Source organism: Carya illinoinensis, chromosome 14 (genome assembly GCF_018687715.1).
Source record: "Carya illinoinensis cultivar Pawnee chromosome 14, C.illinoinensisPawnee_v1, whole genome shotgun sequence".
In the NCBI taxonomy this organism is placed as follows: domain Eukaryota; kingdom Viridiplantae; phylum Streptophyta; class Magnoliopsida; order Fagales; family Juglandaceae; genus Carya; species Carya illinoinensis.
Window position 1 is genome coordinate 29,651,156 of NC_056765.1, and position 23,895 is coordinate 29,675,050.

The 23,895-nt window shown below is 38.0% G+C and overlaps 1 pseudogene; it reads left to right on the top strand.

The window, feature by feature from the left end:
* Positions 1 to 899: 899 nt before the first annotated feature.
* Positions 900 to 23,895, top strand: part of LOC122294018 — a 28,208-nt pseudogene continuing 5,212 nt past the window's right edge.

A 23,895-nucleotide genomic window follows, 5' to 3' on the forward strand; every position in this document is an offset into this window, starting at 1 on the left:
CAAAGATATAATGTATGGATTATTAGTAGAATAACTCAATTAATTTAGTAATAATAAAATAAAATAAAAAATAATAATATTTAAATATGTAAAATATGTAATATGAGATAGTGAGTAGCATTCATTCAAAATATATAGACAGCTATCACGAGTAAGTACGCTGTACACCGATTCCTTTGCCATGACAGCCAAATTAACCATGCATGCGTTATTATTTTGAAGAGAAGCCTACGATTACGTAGAGGTAAATCCACAAAGTAATAAAATTTTATGCAATTCAAATAAAAATAATTTTATAATTTACCGTTTTATGTAATTTAGTAAATTTATTTTTATGAAGGCACTTATTTTTATTTGTGATTAAAATATTTTTCTGTATAAAATATGTAATTAATTATAGGTCTTAATTTACAACTACCAAAACAAGAAAGTATGCAGAACAGAGAATTAAGAACTACAAAAGGTTCCTAATACAAATTTAGTTTCATGATTAGGTGGCGGCCTGCTGCGGCAGAATGCAGCTTGATGATGCATGCTCTGTGAGTACGGCATTTTAGATAAGGATATCATCATTTACAGGCCTTGTCCATCTCATGTTAGCTAGATAGAACATGTATTTGCATTCTAATCCCTAAACTTTAATTTACTAAAATACTAAGCTAGCTGTTATATATATCTCAATCATATAGTCTAGTTTGCCAAACTTGGAAGAGAAATGCTTTAATCACATAAAAATTACATAAAAATAAATTTATAAATTGATATGGATTGATGCAAATCTAATGGATCTAATGACGGGAAAAATTTATAAATTGTTATAAATTCACGAATTGTACATGTCGGCCATGCATTCTCAGTTATCTCTTGGCAGCAGCGCAGCACAGAAGCATTCATTACTGTTTGGTGAGCACAGTTACTGCATACCATTATAAATATTAATTTTCCATGCAAGGGTCCAAAATATTTGTCATCAACCCATTTCACAAATCCTGGCTAGAGAATTCCCTACCTTACCTTCATCTTCTTCGTATTCTTTATTCTCTCTATCCTGTCGTTATAACCTCGTAAGTAGTCATTAACCTCTGACCAGTTTTGTTGTCGACCGTATATGGCTGCAGCCTGAGGACCACTTCATCCGGCAGGTTTGGTAAGGAAGATAGAGAATTTTATGTAGAAATTTAGAAAAGTTGTACGATGAGATGAAAATTTTGAGTTGAGATATTCTTATCAAACCTGCACTCTTCTGAGTTAAATTATTTATTATACTCTTAGTCTCTGCCCTCTTCTGGTCTTGCTTATTTCAAAGTAAAGAAGTACTTCAGGTGTAAGTTAAGCTGAAGTAGTATGGAACAACTAAAGGAGGTTGCTAGCGATGGTGGTGCAGAGGATCATGAGATCAGGCAGAGATTATGAGAGGGGAATGTACTTGTTATGGCAAGATCTGACTGTTGTGGTTCCAAACTTCGGGAATGGACATAGCAGGAGACTGCTTGATGGGCTCGCTGGCTTTGCTGAGCCGGGCAGGATCATGGCTATTATGGGTCCTTCTGGTTCTGGGAAATCCACTCTTCTTGATTCTTTAGCAGGTTCTCTCTCTCTCTCTCTCTCTCTCTCTCTCTCTCAAGTTGAGCATGCAAAAGATTTTCAGTGCATGGGTTTTTTCCCGGCCCTAGCTCTCCTCGTGAACATCCATGCTCTTGCATGCTGATTCTTTTATAGGTGTAAGCGAGGGCATGCAGACTTGCAGCCAGCTTTGTTTCACGATCTAAACTTGATATACAAGCATGAAATGATGAAAGAGGTTCCATTCCTGCTTGAGGCGCTTGTTCAGTTGCTTTATGATAACAAAAAGAAAACGTATAGATAAAATAAAAGAAAATATTGTTTTAGTGCATGCTGTTCTTCCAGTGCTGAAACCAGAGAAAAAACTTCAAGGAATATTGTTAAGAAAAATGATCACAGGGTCAAATCCCTGATCTTCCCACGATCACTGCCTATATATAAATTAAAAGAGTGAACAAAAAATGCAAACGGAAAACAGACATGAAAAAGGGAACTTCAATTTTCATGTTTCCATTACATTAATAGAAAATTGTTGCCAGAAAATAAATGCAACCGACCCAATTTATTTTATTTTTCATATTTTTGGTACTTTTTTCCGGAAATATCAGCAGCTTTAGATATCTCCTTTTGCTGAAATGGGAAAAGGCTTCTTCTTTTTAAGTAGGCAGTAATAAGTCAAATTATATATAAATACTGTACTCTTGAGAACTGTTTGTCATCTTCAATTACACACTACAACATATTACACTTTTACCAGAGATTAATAATCGCCGCCAAAATACCAAAAATCCCCGCTATATCTATATCCCGGCGATATCATAATCGCTGCCTGTTCGCCGGTACTATTCAGCCAGTTCCTATATAGTGCGGCGGAAAGAAAAAATCGCCGGCATATAAGCATATATACCAGCGATTTTATAATCGCCGGAATATAAATTTAAAAACGTTCGAGATTTGGCAGCGATTTACTAAGCCAGCGAGTTCTGAAGCGCTGCGATATATTTATTCGGTTATGAAATTTATTTCCCAGCGATTATAAAATCGCTGTAATATTATATACCAGCGATTTTTTAATCGCTGGGAAATAACTTTCATAACCGAAACCAATTTTGCCAGCGTTTGTAAATTCGCTGCTATTTAGTCTACCAGCGATTTAAGAATCGCTGGGAAATAAATGTCACAACCAAAGTTTATTTGCCAGCGATTCATGACTCGCTGGCATACAGTATAGCAGCGATCTAAAAATCGCTGCTATATCGTGCATTATATCCCAGCGTTTAACAAATCGCTGGATTATATATGGCAGCGAATCATAAATCGCTGTTTCATAATGTGCCAGCGAGTATGGAATCGCCGGTTTATAATATTCCAGCGATTTGAGTATCGTTGCCAAATAGTTTAATAAAAATAATCTATTTCCCAGCGATTAAGAAATCGCTGGGATATAGTATAGCAGCGATTTTTGTTCGCTGGGAACTACAGTTGAAAACTGGAATTTGTTTACCAGCGATTATAAAATCGCTGCTTTGCCAGACAACTTGACCGTACATGCTTGTTTGTTGTTTTTTACTGTTTTTAACGGCGAATTTTCAATTGCCGCCAAAACTTGAGCATCAAATTTTAATAACCCATTATTCTTACTAAGTCCCATAAGAGCTAGTAAGAATAATGGGTCTCATTAATAGTTCCCAAGCATGAAAATTCACTTAATTAGTGAATTTTCATACTTTCATCCAATTATACCTGATTGACATGATCAATTATAGTTTCCATACATCAACAAATATAGCTGAGACCATTCTATCAAAGTGTTTAATTTCACACAAGTGTCAATTCAATTAACTATCATTGGGTGGAAATTCTTACTGATCATATCTCAAATACAAGCTGAGTGATTAATTACATAATAAACTATCATCTGTATTATATAATTGATTTGAAGACTGTAGTATCACTAAAATAATCTATACCAAGTTACACATTAATATAACAAGTGAGACTTATGTTTGGGACATTTCCACCCACACTTGGGCACTTTGGGCATTTGATTAACCATGGTGGCGAGCATGAGACCCATTTCACTGACACCTATTTTCAGATTGCATGGAAGTCAATACATGCATATTTTCCCCTGAGATATCAAAACAGTGAAACCCAATCAACATGTGACCAAGTAATTGGAAGATGAAGCCTCAAAACTAATATTTAAAAGAGGAAAATTAACGTGATAATAAAATCAATTTCATGGCAGTTACCTTAGTCTTTGTATTAAGTGCATCCCGGGCCCATCGGTGCTCCATGCTCGGAATTTATATTAGAAGGTTCTCACCCGTAAGCGTATCCGTCACTCCTCATTGGACTAACCACCATTGTCCTATGCCTTGCTTTCAATCACCTTCATATATAAGATACGGTAGCATGAAATCCAATGAGTTTTTGGTATAGCTTTAGAATCAACATGTAAAGGACATACCGGCTGAAGGATATTTGGTTGTGATCTACCACTACAACCATTCATATTAGTCTCACCAAAGTGGCTATTAACTGGGAAAAAAAAACAACACGGGTAAGAAACGTATCCAACTAAAAGAACAATTATAAGTATGCCTAATTCCAATAAGTTATGCATTTAAGTCAAACCTTCAGGATGAATCTATTCACAAGTCAACACTTGCTCGAGAGGGTTGTCACCACTGATGACCAATAAAATAATGCATAAAAAAGAGATAAATCCCAGCTTATCACCACTGATGACCACCAAATTAAAGCTTCCCACCTAAGGTGGCCACCCTTCTCATTTTCTTATCCATCTTAGAAATGCTATTGTTTAGAGGACCCTTTTTATTTTTACCACCTAAATTAGGTGACACATTTTTCATATGAACTTTACAATCCAGACTCCAGAGACTTACAGTTTAGTCCTTTACTTCCATCACACTTTTCCCTCGAATCAGATAATTACAACTTGTAATTATCGTTTAGAAAAATTAAAAAATATGCCATATTCAAAAGACCACAAAAAAATAACTGAAAACCAAATTCAAAATCGTTAAAAAGAAAGACAATTGGGGTCCCAAATGCTGTATATCATGGATACAATGATTGACAAAACTTGTCCTAGTTCTTGTGAGTAAGAGAGAGTAGGAACAAAGTTGAGTTGGGCATGTGAGCACTAGGAAATAAACACATAAAGTAAGAATAAGAACCAAGCCATGTGATTCCATGCTTTTATTCCACAAACATGTGACTCTCCTCCTCTGTATTTCCGAACCCACAAAATTCTCTCCCAATCTCAAAACCCCACCTTCACAGCTTGTCAAAACACCTCTACTATGCCCTTGAATCATTTTTAAGTGACCCCCAGCATGCACGCGGGACTGCTGCTACCTCTAGTGTATATCTATTGGTGTCCAAGGTCAAACCCAATACGTATAATTATTATATAAACTCCACACTTGACTCTCGCATGCTATTTTGGAAATTATTATTAAAACATTCATTATCTTCTTACCTTGAATATGATGGCCGCCTAGAGCACCCCCGCCTTCGTCGATCAAAACGCCCAGTCAAATACTTCCAACGTTCAAACCAGATTTTTACTGCGAAGCCTTCATGAAAACAGCCGCCAAGTATGACAAAGAAATCCTACGAACGGAAGAAATGAAATAGCAGAAGATAAAAATTTACCCAAGATAATGATTTGAGAATCCAATCACAAATACTCGTTTCAACACGTTGCCAACTGCATGTGTAAGTGGTGCCACCCTCTCCAGGGTGTTGGTGGCCAACTGTTTTCGAACATTCGAAAAATAACACAAGTTTTTTCGAACTGTTAATGTGATAGCATGCAAAATTATCAATCGCTGAAATTCTGCACCAAGTAGAAATGAATCCAGCAGTTTGGCTTTGAAGAAATGCAAATTTTTAGACTGTTCTAGGTTATCCACAGAAGAGAGGACTAGCATATAATTGCACTCAAAGCATTGGTTACCAAAGAATACTACTGGAAACAAATTTACCTGATTGTAAAGGTTGTAAAGCAACCCCACCCAAATTAGGTCTGTGATGAACTTGGTCAGACCTACTTTTGCAATTGCATCATTAAAACCATGCTTAAGTAGTTGAGGTCCCTCCAACTGTAAAATAAAACAAGGACAAAAAACAATTAGCTTAACTAGAACATAAACTTATCATATGCATTATACAGATCAGTACATACATCCAAAACATGGAGTTGCAAGATACAGTTAACTTACAATGATGGCAGGTGGAATACAGACGAAGAGGGCAATGATCGAAATATAAGCATAGATTTTAGTACTATCCATGTCAGTCTGCAAATTAACATTTAGATACAAAAACAGCAGCAGAAAAACTTTGGATTCTTGGAAGTTAAAAACTATCTAAACTCGTTTATAATACCTTTGCTTGTTCAACTCCAGTAAAGGGGTTAACAGGAGTTGCTCATGAAGATAACCATGATTTTTACTGAATAGATACTCCTCTAAGTAAAGGAGATATTGGAAATCATGAAACTAATGATTTCTAGTCCAGTTAAATGACAGCTCGGTCAACGATGCCATGGACACACCTGCATGTCAAATTAAAAGATAAACACACTTTGTAGATAATATAATTTCATGACATGCAATCTTCCATGTTACATAATTTCATCAAGATCAGCCCTCCAGTCAACTGGTTTGGTCTGCTGAGATTAAGAACATTTCAACCTGCATATAAAATTGAAACAAGCAAGTAAACCGAAGTAAGATCTTACCATGAACAACAGGAGCCAAGGACAGGCATAAAGTGAAGGGTATTGATTGCCAAGAAATGAACTGATAGGCAGCAGCATTAAATCTGACACATGAGCTGAAACAAACACACAGAATTGAAAAATGAAGAAACTTTTGACTCAACCGGTGTTGGTCATGTAATAACAACACAAAGCTAAAATCCCTAAAGAGCATCAAATTTTCTATCACCTTTGATCGTATGAGTGAAGGAGACAGCAACAGCTGCAAAATTTACATTACTGGTCACGTGGCCAAGTGCGTGACACACGGCAACACTCCTCAAAAATCTAACTTCAGCCGAGAGTTGCTTATCTCCCCGGTGTTGACATAGTACGTTTAGTAAGTATATATATATAGTAATATATATATATTGCCCAGCTGTCACCATCGACTACCAAAAAACCACCCAATGAGGCAAAAAACATTGGAGCCCCCCTTATGGGTTGGGGGGCTCATTACACTGAGTCTGTCGATATGACTCAGTGAATGACGGATGATCCTTAAAAAAGGACTGAAGCAATCTGTCGGTCGCAAACTGATGCTCCCTAAGAGCCCGCATCTCTGATCTCATTTCTTCTAGCTGACTCTTATAGTCATCAACATTTTTCTTGTGTTGCTCAGCATCTTTCTTGTGTCTTTCAATCTCAGATAGGTAGCATTGCATTTTAAGTTGGTCACGTTGTCGCGAGGACTCAGGAATGACCATCTCTCCGAGTCCTCGCGCATATCCAGGTCGATGGCCAAGGACCTCCCTAAAGACACTCGCTGCTACCTCGTCACAACGTTGCTCTGGTTCTATGCCATCCAATCTACCTTGCATCTCCTTCTGCACAACGACAAAACAATAATTAGGGAAATCGAGTCTTGCTATGTATGCTATATATTATTATCAGAAATAAACGTAGAAGGCTGGGACTATAAGTGTACTACTCACGTAAGCATCTTTCGTAGCATCTGTCACAAACTTATTCTTCTTCTTCGACCAGCACGTCTCCTTATAGAAGTCAACCAAATTTCCATTCTCAGCGCGCTACATTTCTCCACATTAAGTATAAGAAGTCAAATTTTCAGTTCAGATAAGTATTGGCAACCACATGTGCATTTTAAACTCAACATCATTGAATTTAACCACAATCACAAAACACACTTTAAGCTCAGGTAATCATGAAACCCCATCACAAAACACACTTTAAGTGTGCATGTTGAGGACAATATTAATTAATACTTAACAGATACTTAAATGAGTCCACTGGGAGGAATCCTCATACCTTTTGCTCAAGTATTCGGACGAATGATTTACGTCCCGATGTGTGATTAATTGCCTGCTTCTTTCGGTTCTCCCGATTTTGATTTGAAATTTTCTGCCATGCACATAAGTCATGTTAGCTTACTTAAACAACCGGATTTGCCACAACAATATTCAAACATATTAAATGGAAGGATTTATGGTTTAATATGAGAATTATGTCACTTATATACCTTGAAGGCGTCACTGCCCCACCTACCACACAACTTGACCCATACAAGGGGGTCCACTAAGCTTGTCCCATGAGCTAACGCTTCTTCATGGCTTCCAAAGGATTCGTAAATCTTGTGCAAGTCGTGATGGAAGCTGTTGAAGCGCTTACGAAGTGCCTTTGTCACCGTCATTCGGTGGTTTTCACGTTCCCAGTCGAGCACGAAGTCAGACTACAAGTCATAGCGAACTAGTATTAATGTGACGGTTATACTACATAAACCACTTCCAACTCATAATAGCAACTTAACCAACCCGATAACTTACCCGAACGCGGTCAATGAGCTCCTCTTTCATGGCTTGTGGGACATCAGTCCATCGCGCATGGCTCATGTCACAAAATTGTTTAACAATCCATGATACTCGTGTCGTGAACATAGAAGCGTGTTCACAACACGGGGCTGTCTCACCATTGTTTATCTTTAAAAGCACTTTACCGTGCTTCCTCACCTTGTCAAACTCAATGCATCTAGCAGGCCCACGAATTCTTCTTCTCTGTTGCTGCGTTTGTTCGGGCTCCGTGGGGGCGTCCGCAACTGCGTATCAAAATATTCACTAGATTAGTGTATGTAATAAAAAAATGTTTCGTATTTTTTTATTGACATATGGAATGGTCAACGCCTTCATATTGAAAAAACACTCACCAGTTTCTGGTATACTGCTTTCTTCCATTCTCGATTCTTCTCTAGGGGCGATTGTTCCCGCACTTGTGAGGGTTCTCGAATAGGCGCAGGTGTGGGAATTAGATTGGTTGCTTGTGGGGGACTTGGGGGCTGTGTCGAGTCATCCGATGACTCTTGATTACACTCCTCAGGGCTATGATATGAGGCTATTTTCGCTCCCCGTGGTCGGTTGTGGCGAGCCGAGTATGGTACATGTCGCCGAGCACGAATACCTCGAAGTCTCCCTCCACCTCTAGAACTTGGTCCCCCTCGGTCACCTGCGTGTGTATGAGTTAATATCATTGTGTGAAATTCGTTAGGTCCATTCCACAAAATAATCTCAAACTCACAGACAACAATAGAAAAATTTTGATCACTTATCTACCATTTTCAATTACTTCCTGGGTAGCCTAACCCATGAAGTAATTGAGCATGTGGATTTGAATGACAATAACTTAACCATCTATTTTGTGATACCTTGAGGAGTAATAGTGCTCCTCATGCCTCCAACTTGAACATGGGATTGCATGATAAATTGGTCGAGATATAAGGAAGAGAGTTTGTCCCAAACTTTGTCCACTTTAGCCTCAGAGTATGTAGTAATGTTGCCCCCTCACCTGACACAATAATAATATGATACACATTAGAAGTCAATCAAAGAAAAGGAAATAAATATATGAAAACATAAATGGAAGAAAGCTACATAAACGTTCAGTCCTAGTATTCAATAATTGTACTTAATGGTTTTAATAAATCATTCAAAAAATGTATTTTATACTTAATGGTTTTAATCTGCTATACGGTCAATAATGAGGTTTTTGTTTCTAGCTTGTAATTATAAATCTGACACATACTCTGAATCGGTGGATAGGTCATTATCATCTGAATATTCCCCCTCACTAGACGCATCTCTAGAACCAGAAGGTTGAATGTCATCATTAATAAATCCAGATTCTTCTATGAATTGACCATCCACATGCATGACTTCTCGTGCATCAATATGACTAGGTGGTATATCAATCCTATCCAGTGGAGTTGACACTGGATCTGCATCATCGCACTGAACTGGTTCATAATAATATGATGACTCACTTTCTTGATCGGCCTCATTAGTACTTGGAAAACCATCATTAATATCTTCCTGAATCCTCGACACGGACGGAATGTTGTATACATTCCTATTTGTATAGTTCTGCACAACAGCCCAATTCCCTTTCACCCTTAAATCTCTTATGTAGAAACATTGATCAGCTTGACTCGCCAACACGAATGGTTCATCCTTATACCAAGTCCTGCTCATGTTGACACTAATCATATGGTCATCCACCCGCACCCCTCGTTTTCGATCACCAACGTCAAACCAAGCACATTCAAATAGATACACCCGACGCCACTCCATGTAGCGTAGCTCGATGATATTTTTGATACAACCGTAAAAGTCTGCGTTATCTGTGGCGTCATCCCCGATTACCAACACTCCGGAATTTTGTGTACGCCGGCGCGATTCACGATGCTTCGTATGAAACCTTTTTCCATTTATTATGCAAGCATCATATGATGCAATCAACCGGTCAGGCCCGCAAGCCAACTCATACAGATCAGCAGATACATCAAGTGGAGTCTCCGTACGATGTTCCTGGATCTATAAAAGATGCAAGATATTATATATTCAAGTGGAGTAAAGTCATTCCAAAACAATGTATATTTTCACTGAGAGTAAAGTCATTGATTTAAGGATGGAGAAGAACTTACACGGTGCTTGAACCAAGTGGGAAATTCAGTTTGATGCGTGCGATCGATGCAACTTGGGTGTTGCACCTTACATTTCTCGTAGTGTTCCCTACATTTGGGTGCACGGAATCCCAAACCAACAAGAAAGTGACGTTATGGTTGCATATATAGAAACTGGATAAAATTGAATGTAAGTAGATTTTGCAGTAAACTCATTGATGCTTACTGTATATAGGGTCCAATCTCCGAACAATTGTTGAGCACATACCAGATGGCTGCCTTAAAAAGTTTATCTTCTAATTGCACATTGGAAGCTATACCCAAGGGACGAACTTTCTGGTTAAAAATTGTGAATCCATCTATAGTTTCCTCTTCATCAGCATCAATATTGCGGTCCGCTCGATTGAACTTCGTCTCAACATCTTGGAGGTATATGGAGCAAAATGTCAAGCATTCAGTGTGAATGTAGGCCTCGGCTATTGAACCCTCTGGTCGAGCTTTATTCTTAACATACCGTTTGAATTTGCCGAGATATCTCTCAAATGGGTACATCCACCTATATTGTACTGGTCCCTCAAGTATGGCCTCACGGGGCAAATGAACAGCTACGTGGACCATAATATCGAAAAAGGAGGGAGGGAATATCATCTCCAGTTTGCAAAGAATTGTGACAATATCTGTTTGGAGCTGGGATAGGCGATTCACATCCAGTGTTCGAGCACACAACTCTTTGAAGAAAGTGCTAAGTTCAGTCAAAGCCAAGGCAATGTCACTTCTTAAAAAACCCTGAGCAGCGATTGGGAGTAGTCTTTGAAGGAAAACATGACAGTCGTGACTTTTCAACCCAGTGATTTTGCAATCGCGTAGAGAAACACAGTTCGAGATATTGGAAGAGAACCCGTCTGGAAATTTGATATCGGTCAGCCACTCACAAAATTTATTCCTTTCCTCTTCGTGTAATGTGTACAATGCATTTGGCATTGTTACATGATCACCTTCATGCCTCAAATGTAACTCTTTTCTATAGCCCAAAATCTCCAGGTCACGCCTTGAATTGATATTATCCTTAGTTTTTCCTGAACTGTTCATTAAAGTGAATAAGATATTTTCGGCAATATTCTTCTCAATATGCATAACATCTAAATTATGCCGAAGTCGAAGTGTTGACCAATAAGGTAATGTGAAGAATATGCTGGACTTTGTCCAATTCAGCTCTTCAGCAGTACGTTTTCGCTTCCTACGAGATTTTCCAAACATCACATCCCCAATCATCTGCAATTGAGTTAGAATATCGTATCCTCCTATATCTCTTGGTGGCATGCGATGATCTTCTTTACCATTGAACAACCCTTTTCTCCTTCTCCACATGTGATCCGGCGGTAAGTAACGTCGGTGTCCCATATAACAATGTTTTCGGCCATATTTCAACCAATTGGAGTCTGTGTCGGCATTACAAGTCGGACAAGCTAATTTCCCCTTTGTTGACCAGCCGGAGAGATTCCCGTAGGCAGGAAAGTCATTGATTGTCCACAACAATGCAGCATGCAACCTAAATGTCTCCTTAGTTGAGGCATCATAGGTAGGTACCCCATTTTCCCAAAATTCAAGCAATTCATCAACCAACGGCTGCAAGTAAACATCGATATCATTCCCCGGTGATCTTGGGCCTGGAATAATCAAAGATGTTATAAAAAATTGGTCTTTCATGCATGACCACGGCGGCAAGTTATATGGGACAAGGATCACAGGCCAAATGCTATAAGGTTTAGCCAAGTTGTTGAACGGAGTGAAGCCGTCACTTGCTAGTCCGAGCCTAACATTGCGAGGATCCGCAGCGAACCAACTATGATGTTCATCAAATTTCTGCCAACACTCAGAGTCAGCCGGATGTCTCATACTCATATCTTCTATCGGCCGTTGGTCTTTATGCCACCCAATTTCACCTGCTATCTTTGCAGACATGAAGAGACGCTGCAATCTCGGCTTCAACGGAAAATGGCGCAACACTTTTTGAGGTATAACGCGTGATCCATGTGTATTTGGAATCCACCTCAAAGCCTTACATACAGGGCATTCATTAAGAGCAGCATTTTCCTTCCAGAATAAGATGCAGTCGTTGGGGCATGCATGGATTTTATGGTAATTGAATCCCAAACCGCGCTCCAAAGACTTTGACTCCTCATATGATTGTGGCAAAAGCGCATCAGGAAATGAAGACCGCAACAAATCAAGGAGCATGTCAAATGACTTAATTGACCATCCACCGACTGATTTTATATGTAATAACTTGACAATGAATGACAACTTCGTAAATTTAGTACATCCGTCAAAAAGAGGACATCGGGCATCCTCCAGTAGCTTCTCAAAAGTAGTTGATGGTGAATCTTCGGGTATTGGTGGCCTATTTGGTGCAGTAGTGTTGTCTTCAGGCACATGAACAAAGGTGCCTGATAGGATGTCATCCAACATATGCTGCATGTCATCGATGTAATCATCTTCTGGTAAAACGTCGTCACCAACATCATCATCACTGATGTTCAATGTTGTCTCCTCCTCCCCATGAAATATCCACTCTGTGTAATTTGGATTGATCCCTTTGATAAACAAATGGGATTCCACCTCATTTGTTGGTAGCCATAGATTGTTAAGGCATGTACGGCATGGACACCGAATGCGATCCCGTCCGCAAGCATGCCTTCGTGCTTGTGTGAGGAAATTTTTAACCCCTTCGGCATATACAGGCGATAAAAGTCTATCGACCTCGTTCATCCAACTTTTGTCCATCTAAAAAAAAGAAGATGGGAAAAAGAGTTAAATCATCCAACTTTTCAGGGCAAACTAACTATCTTCAGAGGTTTCGGGTCATGTATGGCTGAATCATATTTGGTTCTGTAAACGTATATGCTATTAGGAATTTGGTCTTGTATATTACGATAAGTTCGAGACATTCCTAGGAAATTGGTATCGGATAAGTTGTGTCTACGTTAGTAGCTTATCAAAAATGGATAAAAACCCCTATATAGTATATTGCTGCTGGTCTATACATCTATAGGATTGGCCAAGACAATCAAGTCTACACACTGTAATCAGTAATAGATAACTAGTAGAACCCGCATTCACATATGACAATTTAGATCGGGCCATTCAGCACGGGATTTCACCTCGAGCCAAATCAGGGAAAATAATGGTGGAATGTGATAGTATTAACTACATGTCGCGTAACATGTCAACCACCCTCACTCTCATATACGTTTGTATCAAAAATGAATAAGTAAGAATTAGTCATGTGAAACTATCAACGTGAAAGAAAAGCAATGAACAATTAATATATATATTGAGGTATAGTCAAAGTAGGGTTTGAATTACTGGTATATCAGACAACGTATATATCCAATAAAAGGTCTACAATTCATGCCGCCAAATATATTTATTAAACAAAGCCATAAAGGCAAACCATTATGTTCAGAGATATCTGCTCACATGATATAGGCCAGGAGGAATTGAATACAATCATAGCGAACTAGTAGTTACCTTCAATACCTAACTAAGAAAGGTTCAGATGTGGCCTGCCTGAAATGACGTTGACTCCTCAATTCGCTCAACCTCAGTCAGCCCATATTTAACTCAATTATCACTGTCAGTCCATCCTATTACTCTGCACTAGAAAATCCAAGTAATTTTCAGATTCAAATCAATAGTAGCATATAACACTAACAAAATCAGGGGCACAAATGTATTAACATCAGGGTTACTGTCTGTCAATGTGTCATTTTTGTGGTAAATTTTTCTGCCCTTTTTTCTTCCAATGTTTCATAATCAGAAATAATTGAGGTACTTTAATCTTTGTATGGAATATATTAATACAGGCACATGCACCACTATGCTGCACACCATACAAATTTCAAATCACTCATGATCAATTCTTTAAGAATCATTTATATCAAATATAGAAAGACATATCATTGAATGTCTACCTGATATTCACATAGAAAGAGTATTTATCTCTTTGCCAATTCAACCATATAATTCAGACAGACAGAGAATTAGAAAACAAGTTGTATCCTGAAATTAGCTGCTTGTATCACAGCCTTAATGCTATCCATTTCTTACCAATGATTAAGAGGATCTATTATTCATCTTATTCATCACTAATCATGTAACATAATTAATCTTATCACATGATATTTTGGAGATTAGAATGGACTACTCTACAACAAAATCTAATAATACCACTCACTCCCAAAGTAAGGGACATGTAAAGGCATATACCCCTTAATCTTAAGGCTTAAGCATGGTGTTAGTCTTATTCATGAGTAATATAAGCCAAAGTCATTCCATGTTTGGGGTACTGTCGGTTGACAGTAAAGGCTTGAAAAGGACTAACCCTTATCTCTGTTTGTCTGTATTTTTTTTTTTTTTTATCCTTTTGGCTATTAGTTCAGAATTCTTCCGATGCTTGGGGGAAGGTGAAGGTAATCACAGAGATAATGTGCCAAAAGTTAGATTAAAAAAAAGAAAGCATACTTGGGCTAATGCCTATTTATTTTTACTAATCTGATGATACAGCGAGAAAATGATGTCAAGATTTCATCTCAACAACATCCAAGCTTGAATTAGGAGCACATGATGATATTTTCTATATATATATATAGAAAAAACACAAACCCAGCCCAATATTAAGTGATCCACTTGGGTGTTCTGTACATATCCAACTTTAAGGAGTAGATATTCAAATAGAGGATTTTTTTATTCTACGAAATCCTCACGAAATCCTCAGTTCTTATATATATACCAAAAAAGAAATATTTATTCTGGCCGGTCCTCCTCATATTCCGCCAATTGTTACATTGTGAAATTTGGCACTGCTATACACATCTATTATATGTAATCAAATAATAGATGTGATCAGCAACACCTCATGAAGACGATGATTAAATGATGTATGAACAACAATGTAACAACATAAGTAAAGAATTAGGATTCAACAAAATATATTAGTATATATGTAATTTGCCTACAATTACATATATACTGCCAACGACAACATTTACAGGTCTGGCCAGCGTATGAGTTATAAACATCTTCACCAAAATGAAAACACAAACTCTGATCATGACAACTTGAGGATATACCATGGAACTTAGACAAATTTAAGCAACAAAGTATATGTGTGTGTGCAGGTGTGTGTCTGTGTGTGTTTCCCTTTTGCTAAAGAAAGAAGGTGCACAAACATGCATGCAGGCAAGATTATAGCCTCTAACCTTTGTCAGAATAAGGAGGGAAACAAAGAAAAGGTAAATATAAGGTGATGAAGAAGGACAGCAAACCCATTGACAAAAACTACTAAAAAAGGTGATGGTAGATTACCAACTGAATACATATCAGAGTTGTGTCACTAATTTTGATCAGCAATGCCAAGAAGGTTACTTTATATGCTTAGTTAACATATGCTTTCTAACAGCTGATCATTATAATATAACAATTGAGGAAGAAATTAATATAACTGATAAAACAAGCAAAATGAGTAATAGCATATATTCGGATTTGATGGTTTAGAATGCTGAGAAAAATAAAACCAGGAGTTGACCATGGCGATCATGCAAAATTATTCTCAATGATTGTAGGCAACATTGAGCTAGTTAGGCCTGAAACAGCAAGCTAGCTAACATTACAATGGTCAACTGATCATTTCAAAAAGTTGGAGTACAAGAACATAATAGCACCTGGCCTAGTAACATTTGATCCACTGTCTATCATTTCAAAATAGAGAAATAGATGAACCCATGAGATATGCCATCAAAATCAAGAATGCTTGTGTGGGAAGAATTCAAGGAGTTTCATGTTTCAAGTAGAGGTGTACTATCATTGTGCACGAACATTGCAGACAAGATAATTACTAGCAAAATGACAGCTAGGCCATAAAAATTTTCAGCAGGATCCTCATTAAAATCCACGCTACATCTTCAGATTTTAATGGTGTGCAACAGCTGCAAGAAACCAATCATTAATATTTTCCCCTGTTGTTTGGCAATGAACTCATGAATTCATGAGACTCCAGGATGATAACGTTCAACAGAAGAATAAGTGCACAAAAGAAGGTTAAACCATACAACAGTTCAGGATTCCAATCATAGATAGTGGTACAGGAATTGATCAATGAGTCTGTTGCAGATATCATGAAGATCACTATGTATGGTTTAGTAAATATATAAGGCTTAGATACGGACGATCAGGTCATGTAATACAAACGCTGCTCTTATATAAACTAGTCGAATAAATCACATTCTTCAAAACAAGCGAAACTACGTAAATGGCATGAGTTCTACTAAGTACAATAATACCCCAGATTATGTCCTAGGAGACAGAATTTGGATTGGAAATCAAATTCTTCAGAAACATAGTCAAATCAAAGGCAGTAAAAGAAGATCGTGCTGGCCTTAACTAAGTATATGGATTTTCTTCTAAGTATATTTCTCATTTTCACTATATATTCTATGTATAAATATATAGAATATGAAACTAGATCCAATTCCACACAGCTTAATTGTTGTAGTTATTACACGTTGCACAGATTGGTATCCAAGGAAGTTGGTATCTAAGGGTGTCTCTCCATTTCTCGACTCCAGACAATGGCTGGATTCTCCTTTCCAGATTGTACATCAGAAGGTTTAGAGGTAATTACCTAAGAGCGTTAATTCCTCAGCCAAAAATAACATTAACGATCGAAATATAACTCAGCAGTCCAGGCTGAATATTCACTATCCTAAATCATTCTCACTAATCTAAATGAAAAGAGTCAGTACATCAATGTAAAGATAAGTAGTACAGTAAGAATGAGAGCCTCAAAACCATTAATTTGCAGGCAGCACTCTAGTTTTGCAATACAATATATATTATATTGTATATATGGAGATCAGATAGCTATCTAGCTGCTGAAGTTGAGGAGATTCACAGAAAAACAGCAGAAGTTGCAGGATAAAGGCTACCAATTCTAATTTCTGTACTGAATGGATTTATGGAAAAAGAGACTCATGAACAGTTCTCGGCAATTATTGAGGTACTACATATTATATTTATATAATATATTTGGATAATATTTGCCAAAACCAAGAGAAGAGAATGGCAGAAAAAATACTACTACAAAACTAAAGGATCCACATCAGAGAGAGTAACCTTTAGATATTTATTCACTCATGTACTGTTCATTATGTACATGCAATATATAAGAAAAGCAGGTAAATTAAGATTAACCATGGTGGAGCCAAGCCTTTGAGATGCATGGCGGGCCAAAGACCCCACAAAGAGAAAGGAAGGGAGAAAACAGCTTTATAGGGAAAATGGAGGGGAGTTTTTCCAGATTGAACTGAAGTAAACATATATAGTCTTCCTTTTGCACAATCAATTTTTATTGATTGTGCAAGAATATAAATTATTTTTATATTTTTTTAACCTAATAGGTTCTTTTAGATGGTTACTTTTAAGAAAACAAAAAAAGAGATCAATAGCAGAAAAAGTCCAAGGGCATGAGTATGACATGTTATAAGGTCGGGTGCACTTGGGGGCAGTGGAAACCTTAAGCTGTTGAGGGTGGTGGCATGGGAATACAAAACTGAAGCAAATTTATATTATAATCAATATATATTAATATATATATATATATATATATATAAGTGGATTGCAAGAGAGTTTGTAATCATGGGGGAAGCATATTCACTTCCATCTTTGTCATCACTTTCTAAGGCAGAGATTGAAAAAAGTTCCTCAACCTTCTCCCACCCATATGGGAAAGCATTTCCCATATCACACCCGCATGTCCTTCACTTTCTTCAATACAACACCATTACAGAAGTTTGCTTCTCAAGACTTCTACCAAATTAAATAGAATAATGATTAGAGGAGAGAAGCTTTACTGACATGATTTTTAAGAGAAATACAGTTATCTAGGATACTAGGGAGGAAAGTAGGGAGGAAAGTAGAGGGGACAATAAAACCTAGCATATATTGTTGAAATAGTCAGCGATATTATTTTTGGAGGAATTGTGTAGTCTTAGCCCTTTCCATAAAAATGACTTAATCTTAACATAGCAGTATTATTATAATGGGATATAATACTGCTCTAGTAAAGATATCTATTACTATGCAGTTAAACTTATTGCCTACAGTCATATTATAAAATATATCTAACTTTTATTGTTTAGACTAATTAACCTGTAAAATAGACATCTTCATCTGACTATAATAATGTGATAGCATATTCCTCCATATGTGTCTATATTTAGTATACCGGATAATTAACATGTGACCAAGTCAGCCATGCTGAACTAATAGTGGGTTTTGCCTAGGAAATAGCATTAACTATCAAAACTGAATAACTTATCAAAGCCTCAAAACTATCAAAACTGAATAAATATAAGTAAGCTTAAAAAGACAGCCTTAGGAATAAGATCTTACATTAGCATGAGCTTTGTTTGAAAATTCACACCTAGTAGCCCGTACCAAGCATACTAAAATTGAATTTAACTAAATCAAAGTGATTTTTGGAATGAACAAAAATAACTCTTGCTATATACTTGTTTTTTGTTTAAAGCCTGCATGGACAATGTTGGAGATATACGGTTTCTTTTTCCCTAATCAATTATTTCCCAGAATCTAGCCCTAAGACTAACCTCAAATGCACATTGTTAGAATCATGGAGAAATCACAGCAGCAATTGCCAACTATATATCGATCAGTGAAAGACCTAATATATTAGAGGTTATATATGCAGAAATTGCCAACTACCATATATGGATAATCAACCAATGAATCCACAATAGCCACAGCATCGACAGATCACAAAAAAATAAAAATACATATAAAAAAACGACAACGAGTTTATATAAAAGGGATTGTTATAGTCATCCAACAATCCAAGTAACCAAATTCAAATGGGGCTATGTTCATGCATGTATGGAGAAAATAATGACTTCCAAACAGAGTTTCTGAGTAGAAAACTACCTTGGACACGCTGAGCAGCACCCGAGCAGTGGATTTTGGCCAACCAAGGGCTTAGAATGGACTATTCATCCTCGCACACAGGATGCTTGGGACAGGAATTTTAGGGGGATTTCTGGTAGCTCTAATGCACAACAGAGGGCGATTTTGGCAGTTCTCGCCGTCTGTCCATATGCATTCAACAGGAGGGGGCGGCGATTCTTGGTAGCCGAAGTATTGGGTGGCCGAAGTAGAATGTTTGAAGGGGGTTTATACAATTTCCTAATGGGTTAGCCGTAAAACGGAGGCAAAGCTTGGGTTTTGGAAGGAATGGATGAGAAACCTTCGCCGGCACAAGGAAATTGTAGTGGAGGTGTATCGATGGGGCTTCGGGAGCGTTTCGGAAATGGGGATTCCTACTATCACTACCACGTATGGCTTCGTCGGAACGGATTTTCTAAATCGCTGATGGGCAATCGAATGATGTGCAGAGAGGGTACTGTGTGAACTACTCGCGGGGAGGGAAATAAAGTGAAAGTTTGGCGCCTGAGATGATTTATGACATTTAGCAGCGACATTTTTCGCCGCTAAAAGATGAAAAAATTGCTGCGATACTCCAAGTGCCGATTCTCGCCAGCTGATTTAATATTTCCTCCATCGACTAAGAAATCGCCGTGATAAGTAACATATTACGGCGATTTATTTCCCGGCGATTTTTAAATCGCTGCTAAAAGTCCAGATTCTTGTAGTGACACTGTTCATATAAATTAATTACTTTCATAGAAATTTTAAATAGTTTAACAAGTTAACTATTTAAAGAAAAAATTACTTATAAATGATTATCAAAATAAGAAGAACTCTTCTAGAAAGTTGCTTTTGATTGATTATTAGGTACGTAGTTGATTGCAGTACTCTTGATTGTCGTTGTTATATTAATATATTGTAATCTCAAATTAATTAATGAGCCTTGAGCTTTTGCAGGCAGGCTGTCAGGAAATGTTGTTATGACTGGAAATGTTCTGCTCGATGGGAAGAAAAAGAGACTAGACTATGGTGTTCTTGTAAGTCATTTTAAATCAGAATTATTGCCTTTGGCCCAAGTTTGAAGCATCAAGACCTTCGGCTCCCTTTCATTTTCTCTTTTTCCTTTTTGAGAGGGGTGTTCTATAAGAGGCAAATTATCCCCCTTTTATGCATATTTAGCGTAGAAAATGTAATGAAGCTTTTAATAAAGTTATTAAATTGCAAATATTATATAACTGATTAAATTAGTCATTTTTATTTAAATTTAATGGTGTCTACTAGCTTTCCTAACATATCTTCTTTTGATTTTCTCAACCCATGTCTTTTTAGTTTTGTAATAATTTAAAAAAAAAATGTAAAAGAGCCTATGATTTATTACTCTTGACAGCAATTTTAAGTAAGATTGTTAGATTTTCCTATCATAAACATAGAAATAATGATTTCGAGGAAACTAAAAGGAGCAGTACGTGTAATTAACCAAAATTTGAAGTTTTTTTTAGTATTGCAAGTACATAATGTAAGCAATTTTCTAGCATATAACGAATATGAAGGGCACTTCTTTGACCAATTTACTTTAAAATTCTGTTCCTTTTCCCCTTTTTTTTTTCTCTTAAAATTCAGGCTTATGTGACCCAAGAGGATATAATGCTGGGAACATTAACAGTGAGAGAAACCTTAAAATACTCAGCCCATCTGAGGCTTCCAACTACCATGACCAAAGAAGGGGTGAATGGCATTGTAGAGGGAACAATCGTAGAAATGGGTCTCCAAGATTGCGCAGATCGACTAATTGGAAACTGACATTTAAGAGGTATAAGTGGAGGGGAGAAAAAGAGACTAAGCATTGCCATTGAAATCCTCACAAGGCCATGCCTCTTGTTTCTTGATGAACCAACCAGTGGCCTTGACAGTGCCTCGGCTTTCTTTGTTGTTCAAACTCTTAGAAGAATTGCTCATGATGGCAGAACTGTTATCTCTTCCATTCATCAGCCAAGTAGTGAGGTTTTTGCACTCTTTGATGATCTTTTTCTTCTTTCTGGTGGCCAAACAGTATATTTTGGAGCAGCAAAGTTGGCCATTGAGGTATACTATCATTCCTATGAGTTTGCTTGCCTCTTCACTATTTTTGCTATGTGAATATATATATATATAATGCTATATATAAATTAAAAGGTACTCGTTTACATGATTTTACAGTTCTTTGACAAAGCTGGATTTCCATGCCCAAGTTGAAGAAATCCCTTTGATCACTTCCTTCGTTGTATAAATTCAGACTTCGATGTAGTGACGATGTCTTTGTTGGAATCTCACAGAATACGTGTATGTATGTGGTCACTCTTTTACTGTCATATATAGTTTTGAGGTTGGCTGTCGAGAGGTAGATTTAATTATTTGTATTATATTCAAACTATTTTAAATGCTGCTTGGTATCTCATTTTTGTTAAAGTATTTTTGGATGTGAAAGCTTGTTAATATGATTTTATCGAAACTTCAAAAATGATAAAACAAAAAGGAACAAATGCATGTCATAGTCTTAAGATTTCTGCCATGTGTTGCAGGTGGAGACAAAAACAGTGAACAGTGCACCGAAAGACACCGAATGCACCGTTGCACCGTTTGCTCCTTTGTATTGTTAGGCACCTCCCCACCTCCCCAAGAATCATGCAGCAAATTGCTGCAACGTACTGATCTGCTCTCCTATTTATAGGAGAGCTTAAGTGTGTGGGGTGTGCAGCAAAGAAGAGCAGAGAGAAAATAGAGAGTGCTGCGTGTGTGCAGAGTGCATCAAAGTGGGTGAAAGAGAGTTTTCTGTAAAATTATTTTCATAGTGAAATTACAGCATCTGTGGACGTAGGTAATTGCCGAACCACGTTAAATTTCGTCCCTCTTTTATTTAGAATCGTCTCTGTCTCAGAACAGCTCCCAACAATTGGTATTAGAGCACTGGTTCGAGCTGTCCGAAAATTTAAGTTGTTCAAAATCAATTTTTGACAACTCCACGGTGTTTCTCGCGTCGAGATGAATCTGTTGCCGCAAACGGAATCGAAAACAGAGGTCGGACGAGGCTACACGCGCCCCTAGAAGATCGGCGCGTGCATCTGCTGCAACTCACGCGCCCCACGCGCTCCGGAGGTTGAAGACGCATGCACCACACACTCCCACGCGCCCCCACACGCTCCAGAGGTTGAAGACGCGTGAAGGACACGCGCCCACGCGCCCCCACGCGCCCTAGAGAGGTTAGGCGCGTGTGACACTCTCCCCCACGCGCACAGTACTGTTCACGCGTGTATTACACACGCCCCTCGTTGCCCACGCGCACTGTGAAGGGCGTGTATCTCACGCGCCAGACAGATCAGAACCGTCTATTTTTCTGATCTGTTTTTGGCTAGATCTAAGCCATTCGGAGTTCGATTTCGACGATCAAATAGTGCTTTCCAACTATTTGGATCATTCCGGACTCATCCGTACGGTCTAAATTTTGAGATTCGGCATCAGTACATTGGGTCTGAACCATCCGCGTGTTGCAGATTATTTTGGGCTAAATCACGCCAGTTGAAGTTCCATCGCGACGATCAAATAGTGCTGACAAACTATTTGGATCATTTTGGACGCAACGGTGATCTTTGTTTGTTTGAATTTGAACTCATTTGTAAAGTTATGGCTGGAGAAGAAGCTAAAGGTGTTGGTATTGAGAAATTTGATGGTACAGACTTTGCCTACTGGAGAATGCAGATAGAGGATTATCTCTATGGGAAGAAACTACATCTTCCACTCCTAGGAAGAAAGCCAGATGATATGAGCAATGAAGATTGGAGTTTCCTTGATAGACAAGTGTTGGGAGTCATTAGACTAACACTGTCAAGATCAGTTGCACACAATGTGGGAAAGGAGAAGACCACGGTGGATTTGATGAAAGCTCTATCGGATATGTACGAGCAGCCATCAGCCAATAACAAAGTGCATTTGATGTACAAGCTATTCTACTTGAGAATGGCAGAAGGAACTCCAGTTATTCAGCATCTGAATGAGTTCAACACCATCATCAATCAATTAGCTTCAGTGGGGATTGAATTTGATGATGAAGTACGTGCACTGATTGCTCTAGCTCAATTGCCAAAGAGCTGGGAGGCCATGAGAACAGCTGTCAGCAATTCTTATGGCAAAACAAAGATGAAATATCAAGATATCCGGGACCATATTCTTAGCGAGGAAGTTCGCAGAAGAGATACGGGAGAAGCATCAACTTCCAGTTCTGCCTTAAACCTCGAGACGAGAGGTAGAGGAGCTAGTAGAAGTTCAAATCGGGGCAGATCGAAGTCCCGAAGAGACAGAAGTAAATCTAGATCCGAAAAACAAGTACAGTGCTGGAATTGTGGCAAGATTGGCCACTTCAAAAATAATTGCAAGGAAGCAAAGAAGAAGAATGAGCATGAGCAACAGAAGAGCTCCGAGATGCCTTACTCCTTTCAGTCGACAACCAAATTGAATCTTGGGTGTTAGATTCAGGAGCCTCGTTCCACACTACAGCACACCGAGAAATCATGCAGAATTATGTCACTGGTGATTTCGAGAATGTGTACTTAGCAGATGGTGAAGCGTTGGAAATCGAAGGCATGGGAGATGTACCAAT